Source organism: Schistocerca americana, chromosome 2 (assembly GCF_021461395.2).
Source record: "Schistocerca americana isolate TAMUIC-IGC-003095 chromosome 2, iqSchAmer2.1, whole genome shotgun sequence".
In the NCBI taxonomy this organism is placed as follows: Eukaryota; Metazoa; Arthropoda; class Insecta; order Orthoptera; family Acrididae; genus Schistocerca; species Schistocerca americana.
The window spans coordinates 1,012,864,333-1,012,875,941 of record NC_060120.1 but is presented as its reverse complement, the minus strand read 5'-3'; the positions used below and the strand labels follow the sequence as shown (position 1 = coordinate 1,012,875,941).

The 11,609-nt window shown below is 45.8% G+C and overlaps 1 pseudogene; it reads right to left on the bottom strand.

Annotated features, from left to right (window-relative positions):
* Positions 1–5,187: 5,187 nt before the first annotated feature.
* Positions 5,188–11,609, bottom strand: part of LOC124594627 — a 178,447-nt pseudogene continuing 172,025 nt past the window's right edge.

The following is an 11,609-nucleotide window of genomic DNA, read 5'->3' as shown; positions in this document are numbered from 1 at the left end:
GGACCTGGTAAACGGAATATTAACGGCACAAAAAAATTTGTAATATTTCATCCACTACTTAATTTACTTCGTTATTTAAAATATTTTTTTCGGAACTTTGCAATTAGGAAGCGGCAGCGTTTAATGTAATCAGTTATTTACAACCGTGGATAAACAACACATCTTTCGTCTGTGTCACGTCACAATGAGCGGCGTTAAACTGTACTTTTCAGTGGAGCGCCATCTTCTCTCGCTTATACGATGACTTCGTTTTGAGTAGTTTCTCGGTTAGTAGCGCCGAGTTTTGTTATTCTTTAGCACGGGTAGGCTATGTGCTACTTCTGACATGTTCGCAAAAATGCTGTACGATTGCAGGATTCTTAACCTTTTCACTGCTGAGTGCGCCTTAGCGTGTGGACATCCCTGTGAGGTTGGGACGCTGCATCTTCATCACTGCAAGTTCTTTCGAATTTATTCTCACTGGTAACATCTTAAATTAAATTGTACTTTTAATGTTGGTTATTGCCGCATTTCTTAAAACTCGATGAGATTACAAAGAAGCACGTTTCTCAAAGACTTCTTGTTTGATATATCTCGAGACGGGCCTCAACATACAGTCCAACATAGCATTGTTTACAGCAGTAGCGCGATCCCTGTCGTTACTTTGCATTTCATGCATATTATGCACTTTACAGTTCCTTTCTGTTTTACTGACGATGCAACGGCGCTTGGAAAGTGCCTTTCTCAAAACGGGTATGAACTTTCGTCGTCTGATAGACGGGATCCTGATCCTTTCTTTCTTGGTATTATATCTCTGAAATCTCACAAATGAAGCTGAGATGAAATTCGGTGACTGAAGCGTTGTTTCCGGTATGATCCTCAGAAATAACGTGTGAACTTAGCACGCGCAAATCTAAGGAGTCAACGAAGTGTTTCAGAAGAGCTTTTGTTCCGTTTCAGTGTTTTGTAAAAACATTGCGTTGAGCTAAATTACATGTCGTATTTGTTCTCTGCACCCGTACTTTTGTTGTAATCCAACACAAATTATGGTTTAAATTTTTCAGTATTAGTTTTGGCGGTCCGTTTTCGGAACTGATTTCATTGCAGCTGCATGGCTGTCATCAACATACATAAGCCTCTTTTGCCATGCAACTTCAAAGCCATCATAGTGCCTGTTGATCTAAATTCCGTCTCACCTCTTTCCAGTCTGGCTCCAAGTTTTGGCGTACCTTTCCTGCTCATGCGACTAACGCCTATCGCACGTGTTCTTTAATACAAGTAATAGAACAGAGATAGACTTAATATATCAATTGGCCACATATTACGTTTGTTTCCTAGCATGAATTTACTATTAAACGTATACATCCGACGTTAGCGCTCCTGGCAGCTCAGCTCCTGTCGTATACATACATCATTAGGAGTGGAGACGCGAGTTGTGGCTGGTCCCGGCGGAGGTTCGTGTCCTTTCTCGGGCATTTGTGTGTGTTTGTCCTTAGGATAATTTAGGTTAAGTAGTGTGTAAGGTTAGGGACTGACGACCTTAGCAGTTAAGTCCCATAAGATTTCACACACATTTGAACTTTGGAGACGCGATTACTGTGCACGGATACATCGCTAGAAGTTAAATGGTTAACGAAACCTCCTTTTTTTACGTTTTCTACTGTGCACAATAAATACCTGAGTACATGAAATCTGGAAATGCACCAACTTGATTGCACAAGTCCTTCAAATCTTCAACGTTCACTTAACCATAAATTGTTGGGTTAAACTGTTTTACAAAATAAAGTTCAGTTAATAACCTACTGACCCTGTATTTGTTCTGTATAAATCTAAAACTAAATACATTCAACAAATTCTATTCTGTCTCCAGTGACCATGGAGACTTTTCTGATTTCGCTTCCTGCGCTGCCAGCTCGTTCTTCAGTGACTGTTGTACCTCTGGTGGGGTGGTCTTGGACGACGCAGATATACTTTTACAGTCTCATAAATAAACCACCGAGCAACGGTCAGAGTACCAGTCATTATTATCCTTGGTGTCAAATTTTTCCACAGACGTGCAGAGCCTAACTTCTTGGCTGCTTCTGTGGCAACGGATCCCTTTTCTTCATTGAGCTTTGAAACTACACCGTCAGCTGGATGGGATGCTATTACACAGAAGACAGCAGCAGAAAATCTAGACTTTGGTACTAAAAGTTTGTACAAAGTGAAACCTCAAGATACAGGTTGCGATAGTAAAAGAAAAATATGGCAGAATGCGTCCACAATTGCTACATTATATTTCCTTTGAATGATCACGTTTATTTACAGTGCATATGATAGTTCAACATAAAATACAATAACCACCAAATATGTCTGGACATGAGAGGTTGTTAAATGAAAATAACCTTTTTTTAAATTTTAACAGCAGAATGATACGACTCAATTCTTGCTACGCTGAGGAATAAGTGCCAGCAATAAATAAAACCTATGGTAAACAATAAGTAAGTAAAAGATGACTCTGGCACAATCTTCCAAAACAGTCACAGTTGTTAAGTTAAGAACTGGCAATTTAGAATAAACACCCAAGTATGGGAGATCTGATAAATATTCTGACATCCATCGAATGGATATACTGACAATTTAAGCTCAAGTAAAAAATAGTGAGTATGATTAAAAATAGAAATCTATCAACAGGGCAATTAGAACTGAAGTTACATTAAAATTTTGTTCAGCACACCAAGTATAATGGGCGTTCAAAAAGAAACGAGCTGGAGGCGTAATTACAAAAACCATTACTTGTATGTTAGAAGTATTGATCCTGGCTGTTGAGACACTTGTCCCTCTGTGACACAAGGCGGTGGATGCCTGCCTCATAAAATCCCCGGGGCTGCGATGTTAACCTGTTCCGCACGCACAGCTGGATGTCGTCATCCGAAGTGAATCGTGTGCCCCTCAGAGCCTTATTAAGGGGACCAAAAATGGCGTAATCACAGGGATAGAGGTCCAGACTGTATGGAGAGTGGCCGAGAACCTCCCATTTGAATTTCTCCAGGAGTGCCCCGACTGTGTTGGACGTATGAGGCTTTGCATTGTCGTGGAGCAGAATGACCCCACGGGTGAGATTGCCTGATCGTATTGATTTGATCGCTTGGTGGAGGATGGTCAAGGTTTGCGAGTAACGCTGGGCATTCACTGTTGCCCCGTCCTGCAGGAAGTGAATCAGAAGGGGGTCATCTTGGTCAAAGAAGAACGTCAGCATAATCTTTCCTGCACTAGTGTGGACAACGACGTCCAACTGTACGAGCGGAACTGGTTCACATCGCAGCCCCGGGAATTTTATGAGACAGCCTCACTGTGTCACAGTGGGAGTAGTGTCTCAACAGCCAAGGTCAATACTTCTAACATACAGGTACTGGTTTTTGTAATTATGCCTCCGACTCATTTCTTTTTTAACGCCCCTAATACATACGCAAAATATTTGATCAGGCAAAAGAACTACTTCAAAATTTAATTACAATATAGCTCAAATGTAGACCTTTAGGCAGAGAGTATAGAATTTAAAGCAAGTACATCAAAGCTTTAAGAAGGGAAAGGCAAAACTTAACTTGAAGAAGGGAAGCTGCAGAGGTGAGCGGTTCCACTATAATAACAGCGGACACGCCTCAAAGACAGCCGAAAGACACTTGCAATGGTACAACAGCAACACGCACTCGCGGCCGGCAGCCGTAGTAATGTCGGGCTCGCATTCCACAAGACAAAGAGGCATTGGTATCAAACACCATAGGTGAGGTGTAGGCTACAGAAATACAAATGACAGAAACCACAATCGCCAGCTTCTTAAGAGATCACGGCTATAAGCCCAAAATATCCATCGTAAGGTAGCAAAAAGTACCCCAAAAAACTGAATAAAGGAGGTAGAATTTAAATCACTGGTAACAGAGTGTAAAAATAAGATAACTAACGTCTCACCAAACAATTTAGGTAAACGTTCCACCGAAATCGCACGGCCAAGTGTCTATTTCAATCAAACAGAACAAGTAACTGACGAGCTTACTCCTTAAAAGGAATACTTAGTGACTAGGTATTACAAACAGTGTTTCCTTGTATTAGTTCTCAGGCTTGACAACTATCTGCAACCTAGTTTCAAAACACACATATTAGTACAGGGAATGCCCCGCAAAATAATTAAAAGGTAAAATTATGAACTTTACATAATGCAGAAAAATCTCAAAGTCAGTGAACAGGAATTATACCACACGGCTCATGACTAAGTTAATAAAACTGAATAAAGAACTTCATTGAACACTTAGAGCTCAAACAGCGAACTGACATGCACACGAGGCGCAAATTAAGTTCCACTAGTAAACCAATGAATCTGAATGTGCTGCACAGCTTACGGCTTTGGTAATCCACACCAAGTAAAGGTCTTAGAAGCACACTTTATCGCCAGTGCAGGGACAGTCACTAATGCCGGTCGCGGTGGCCGAGCGGTTCTAGACGCTTCAGTCCGGAACCGCGAGACTGCTACGATCGCAGGTTCGAATCCTGCCTATGGCATGGATGTGTGTGATGTTCTTAGGTTAGTTAGGTTTAAGTAGTTCAAAGTTCTAGGGGACTGATGACCTCAGATGTTAAGTCCCATAGTGCTCAGAGCCATTTGAACCATTTTTGAACAGTCACTAATTTACACCCAAAATATACACCAATGCAAGGATACAACATGGTTGCGGCCAAGATTAATCACGATAAATTAGAATATTCCAGTGCTCCGCGTGGCACCAACAGCAGAGGCACAGATATCAGAGCGCGAGGAGTACTGATCGCTAAATTTCCAGTAATGGTTCCTGCATACGTGGACACGATGCGGGAAAAACTACAAGCGTCCATGCTCGCACAGCGTGAATAAACAGGGAAGTGCAAATCCATTGAAGGCCGTAGGAGGACACCAATGTGATTACTACTACCCAAACGGGCGACAAGTCGATCTCGGCAGAAACAGAACTAACGGCCGAAGGAACCGTGGCGCGCGAAAATCCACGCCTGATACCCTTACAATGTGTCCCTCCTACCCTTTTCTCATCTCACGACCCATTGCTGTCCTGTTTCAGATTCTCTGAGACAGAGATCATTTACGAAAATTGCAAGTTAAATTCGCGCCGCCTATAGGGTAGCCAGTGAAAGAAGGCACCGGGAAGACAGAGAGAGAAAATAAATTGACACCACCACGGCTCACAAAGCTTCAGTTGCTCTTTCGAAAGAGGTAAACATCATCATAGTGTAAAGAATCTGTCTCCTCGACACAGCAGGAAGATACTTTTGTAGAAGCTGTTTAAACTTTCCTCTCAGTACATTACAGGCATAATTTGTCTCAAAGTTGATAAAATTGTGGATAAATTTGAATCCTAACCTTTACAGCATCCACTAGGCTCAGAGCGCTATCGGCAGAAACGTGCAGAATCTGATGCAATAAGGCAAAGTGATGTACGCCACAAACATATTTCCTCTCTTCTAAAATTTCTGAGTACAAAACTTCGAAAACGTCATAGAAGCTAAATTTACAATGACCTCGGGTCGAACATCCAATAAATGTTGGTGTCTATCCTTTAGCCAAGCCTCGCTTTCCATTCTCTTTCAGCACCACATAGAAACTGTTAATGGTCGATAGATTTATATTTCGCGAAGTGAACCTGAATAATACATTTAACCAGATGAAGTGGAGCCACCATTTTGTGTGTGAGTCCACCAAGCCCAATGCAAAATATTTTGGAGAACGAAATTAACACGACACACAAACAGGGAATTCTGTAGACGTCGCAGGTTTCACGCCAACGGTATAGCGCACGACACACTTCCTAAAGGAAACCCAAAGGGATTTTCATCCACAGCTAGTAGCAAAAATTTAAACATAATTTGGAATATAGTTGTTGTGACTTGGCAACACAGCCAAGTCACTATGAGAGGAAGCCGAAAGGCACGCGTTTAAGCTCACGCAGACTGGCGTGAGGTCTGGAACAGTTATGGGAGTTAATAGTAGCAAATATAGTACGTAGTGGATGTAATACTTAACTTTAATCCACAATTGTAGAACATCTCTCGTTACTGTACATGCTTCACAATATTAATTATCAAATGCTATGGCGCCTTGCTAGGTCGTAGCAAATGACGTAGCTGAAGGCTAGGCTAACTATCGTCTCGGCAAATGAGAGAGTAATTGTCAGTGAACCATTGCTATGAACGTCGGCTGTACAACTGGGGCGAGTGCTAGTAAGTCTCTCTAGACCTGCCGTGTGGCGGCGCTCGGTCTGCAATCACTGACAGTGGCGACACGCGGGTCCTACGTATTACTAACGGACCGCGGCCGATTTAAAGGCTACCACCTAGCAAGTGTGGTGTCTGGCGGTGACACCACATTCCTCCCCCGCAAATCGGCGTACGGTTGTGTTATAAGGCTTCCGCCCGCCGTGGGGAGGACTCCCTGTTGACGTATGCGACGAGGTGGGGAGCCTAACAACAGGCGAGGCTGTGCCACCCGCACCCGGCCATTCGGTCCGAGGGGAGCTAGGAAACGCCTGAAAACCTAGTCCAGGGTGCACGCCAACATGCGGTGTACGCGCCCTTAAAGAGACCGGAGGGGCCGAAGATTCGACCTCCATTGGGGCGGGGCAACCGACGGGCGAAGACGACTTCTGGTCCGGAGCGGGCAAGAGTTCCATGTCGGAGGACAGCTGGTCACGGGAAGCGATCGGCGGCGCGTGACCCACGGAGGCGCTTGGCGGCTGCAGCGAAGCGTCCTTGGTGGCGCCGCCGGCGGGAGAACAGGCGGCGGCGGCGGCGGCGGCGGCGGCGTGTCGCCATGGGGCAAAATGGAAGGCAGCGTCGGTAACACCTGGGGATGAGGCGAGTCAGTAGATGGGTCCCCAGGGCGCTGACCGGACGGCACCGTCGCTGAAAGCAGACGGGGAGCGGCAGAACCCGTGCGACGACAGAGGCGCAGCTGATTGAGATGCCGACGCACCTCAGCAGAGGCCCCCAAAACCAGATACATAGCGCGGCCGAGGCAGCGAAGAATGCGCCCTGCGAGCCAACGCTGTGAACCTCGATAGTTGCGATAGTATACAACGTCGCCTGGAGCAAAAGCAGGTGTCTGCCGCTGCACAGGAACTTGATGCGGCGGATGCAGCAAAGACATCAAGGTTCGATGAATACGACCGTAGAGCAACTCAGCCGGCGAGCGACCATCTCGGGGCTGAGAGCGATACGACAAGAAGAGCAATAACGCGTCCTCCTGAGAATGCGACTCTTGCAGCTTCAACATCCGTGACTTGAAAGTCCGGACCAATCGTTCAGCGGCACCGTTTGACTGAGGCGAAAACAGCGCGGATGTCTGATGTTGAATACCGTTGGCCTTGCAGAATGACTGAAATTCTGCGGACATGAATTGTGGGCCATTGTCGGAAACAATAGTCTGTGGAAGACCTACAATACAAAAGATAGCGGATAACGCTTGGATGGTGGCAGATGACGTCGTGGAAGACATCCGGACAACAAAAGGAAAATTACTGAATGAATCGACCAGAACCAACCATCGAGCATTCCAGAATGGACCAGCAAAATCGATGTGTAAGCGTTGCCAAGGGGAAGTGGCTTTCGGCCATGCAAAGAATTTCCACGGCGGTGCGGATTGTTGTTCGGCACACGCCATGCAAGAAGAGCACATTTTCGTAATCGCAGCATCGATTCCGAACCAAGTACAGTGCTGACGAGCAAGTTGTTTCGTTCGCACTATACCCCAATGCCCTGGGTGGAGAAGCCGTAGCCGGCCGCGGTGGTCTAGCGGTTCTAGGCGCGCAGTCCGGAACCGCGCGGCTGCTACGGTCGCAGGTTCGAATCCTGCCTCGGGCATGGATATGTGTGATGTCCTTAGGTTAGTTAGGTTTAAGTAGTTCTAAGTTCTAGGGGACTGATGACCACAGATGTTAAGTCCCATAGTGCTCAGAGCCATTTGGAGAAGCCGTAAGACAGAGGACTGTAACGAACGTGGGACCACGACCCTGGACTGATCATTATCAGAACGCAACAGCAAAACACCACGTCGTACAAAAAGTCTCTCCTTGTGAGCAAAAAATCGGCGAACCAACGGATCCTCGATACGTGACTTTGACAAGGGCCATTGCGTAGCAACAAAACGCAAAACGGTAGCAAGGACAGGGTCAGCAGCTGTGGCTGTAGCTACACGATGAAAATCAATCGGAAACGATTCGATCACGTCATCAGTTTCCGAATCAATGAACAGACAAGCAAGTTCGAAAGAATCGAATGCTCTATCCTCAGCAACAGGCAAACGGGACAACGCATCGGCGTTTCCGTGCTTAGCAGTGGACCGATACAAGATATCGTAGCGGTACTGCGAGAGGAAAATAGACCAGCGAATGAATTTCTGCGCTGTACGTGGAGGTACAGGCTTGTTCGGATGAAAAAGCGATGTCAAACGTTTGTGGTCTGTGATGATGGTAAAGTGATGACCATACAAAAAATCATGAAACTTTGTGACACCAAATACGAGAGCCAAAGCTTCTTTCTCGATCTGTGAATAATTTCTTTGCGCAGACGAGAGCAATTTGGACGCAAAGGCAATAGGGCGATCGTGCGATCAATCTTTGTGCGCAAGCACAGCACCGATCCCGAAATCCGATGCATCTACCATCAACAAAAGGGGTTTCTGGGGATCGAATGGCGTTAGGCAAGTATTAGAAAGCAACGCCGATTTCAACTGGCGAAAGGCGCGTTCGCATTCCGTCGTCCAGACGAGCGGAACACCTTTACGGCGTAAGCAATGAAGCGGAGCTGAAATGGAAGAGGCATGTGGTACATATCTACGGTAATAACTAATTTTTCCCAGCACACTCTGTAGCTGCTTCAAATTCTGCGGCGAAGGCAAGTCTTGTATGGCACGGAGGCGCTCTGGACTGGGATGTATGCCTTGGGCATTGATTACATGTCCCAGATATGGTAAATCACGAGCAAAAAACACACATTTGTCCTTCCGCAAGCGAAGACCATTTTGTCGCAAGACCTGAAATAACGTTCTGAGATTTGCTAAATGTTCTTCTTCCGTCTTTCCGGAGATAACAATATCGTCCAGATAGTTTGCTGCAGTAGGGACCGACGCACAAACAGTTTGCAGATATTGCTGAAACAATGCAGGGGCGGATGCACACCCGAATGGCAGTCTTTTGAAGCGATACAAACCAAGATGCGTGTTAACCACCAAGACGCGCTGGGATTCGTCGTCCACTGGTATTTGCAAGTACGCATCTGCTAGGTCCAACTTCGAAAAATATTTACCCGGGCACAGTTTGTCAAAAAGATCCTCTGGGCGGGGTAAAGGAAAAGTTGCAATCACTAGTTGTGGATTCACTGTAGCTTTGAAGTCCACACAAAGTCTCAATTTTCCGGAAGGTTTCGGCAAAATTACTAAGGGTGATGCCCAGAGAGAAGCCTGCACACGTTCAATTACACCTTGTGATTCCAAATCGTGTAATGTTCGTGCGACCTCATCAAGCAATGCGTGGGGAACATCGCGCGCTCTGAAAAATTTCGGTTGCGCGTTGACTTTCAGTTCCAAATGTGCTTTACAGTTCGTAGCGCAACCTAGGCCCGGTGCAAAAATGTCTGCAAATTCTTCACATAGACGAGAAACACTGGCTGAAGGCACAGTCTGGTTCACTGAGAGGACCTGATTGACTATAGACAAGTTAAACAACTGAAATAAATCTAAACCAAACAAGTTCACTGCAGAAGAAGAACGAAGGACGTACAATGACACAAGTTTTGTTTGTCCCATGTATGTTGCAAGAAGGCTGCACTGTCCTAACACAGGGATATTCTGACCGGAATAGCTAGTTAACGTAACATTTGCGGAACGCAAGGGAGGTGTGCCCAGTTGTTTGTACGTGACGTGATTGATCAGAGAAACTGCAGCTCCGGTATCGAGCTGGAATGGGATCACGTTACCATTTATGACCAAGTCTACAAAACGTTTATTGTCCTGCTGACGACAAGAGCGACTGTCTCGTGCAATGTGAACTGACACGGGTACAGAAGCACTTGCTACTTGACGTGATTTCCTGCGACATCGACGCACACTATTTGTGGGACGAACACAGTCACTGTTAGAGAGATTGGCACTGGGCGGAGTGGAATTAACTACATGTATGTCCATGGGCGAAGGTTCACGAGCCTGAGTATTCTTGGTTCGATTCCAATTCCGGCGCGAAGCAAAGGGCCTGGAATGGTTTTTAGTGTCCGACCGGAGCTTTATCTGGCAAACACTTTGAACATGTCCTTTTTACTACAGAAAAAGCAAATAGCTTGGCGTGACGGGCAATTCTCACGCGAATGTCTAGTAGCACACCGCGGACATGATTGTAGCACTGCATTTGCCTGCTTGCGCGGCACACTTAGCGAAGAGCTCGGCAGCAGCTGCGCGGAAGTGCGCGAGGGTCTGTTTACAGTTCCGAGCAGCTCCCCTGGCGAGCCGGTTAATGTGACACACAGCTGGGGAAGTTTCAAATGATTCCTGAGCAAAGTCAAGTGTGTCTTGCCTATCCAATATGTCCATCACTTGTTGAAGGGAGGGATTGACTAGTTTCAAAATTTGCTCCTGTATACGAACATCAGAAACGTTCTGTGCAATTGCATCACCCACCATAGTATCTGAATAAGGAAGTCCACATTCTCACTCAAAAGCACAATCCCTAGTAAGGCCTTGCAAAGTTGCAGCCCACTTCCGATTAGTTTGACTGGCCGTACATTTTGTACGAAAGAACGTATACCGTTTGGCAACTACATTGACTGATTCCTTGAAATATGCATCTAATGCAGACAAAATTTCGTCGTAGGACAGAGTTGCTACGTCGCGTCGGGGAAACAATTTCACTATCACACGGTACGTGTGCACCCCGACGGATGCTAACAAAAAAGGCTGCCGCTCGTTACCTTGATTCTGTAGGCGGCGTGATGGAATCCAAATTGGCGTGACCACTCCGTCCAGCTTTCCAGTGCAGCATCAAAATGACGAAAAGGTGGTGCAACTGCGTGTTGTGGCCGCGGTAGCGGTGAAGCGGCGGCTGCCGCATCGTTTTGCATTGCACGTTGACCCTGGACGAGCTGTGCAAGGGCATCCAATAAGGCCTGCGTCTGCTGATTCTGCAAACGATAAAATTTGGACAGTACATCTGGAGATTGTGGCGAAGCCATAACACAAGTAAATTAGGGCAATACGAACGCTAAATCCTTGTTGCCAAAATGTTGTGACTTGGCTGTCTTGCCACAGCTAGTAGCAAAAATTTAAACATAATTTGGAATATAGTTGTTGTGACTTGGCAACACAGCCAAGTCACTATGAGAGGAAGCCGAAAGGCACGCGTTTAAGCTCACGCAGACTGGCGTGAGGTCTGGAACAGTTAAGGGAGTTAATAGTAGCAAATATAGTACGTAGTGGATGTAATACTTAACTTTAATCCACAATTGTAGAACATCTCTCGTTACTGTACATGCTTCACAATATTAATTATCAAATGCTATGGCGCCTTGCTAGGTCGTAGCAAATGACGTAGCTGAAGGCTAGGCTAACTATCGTCTCGGCAAAT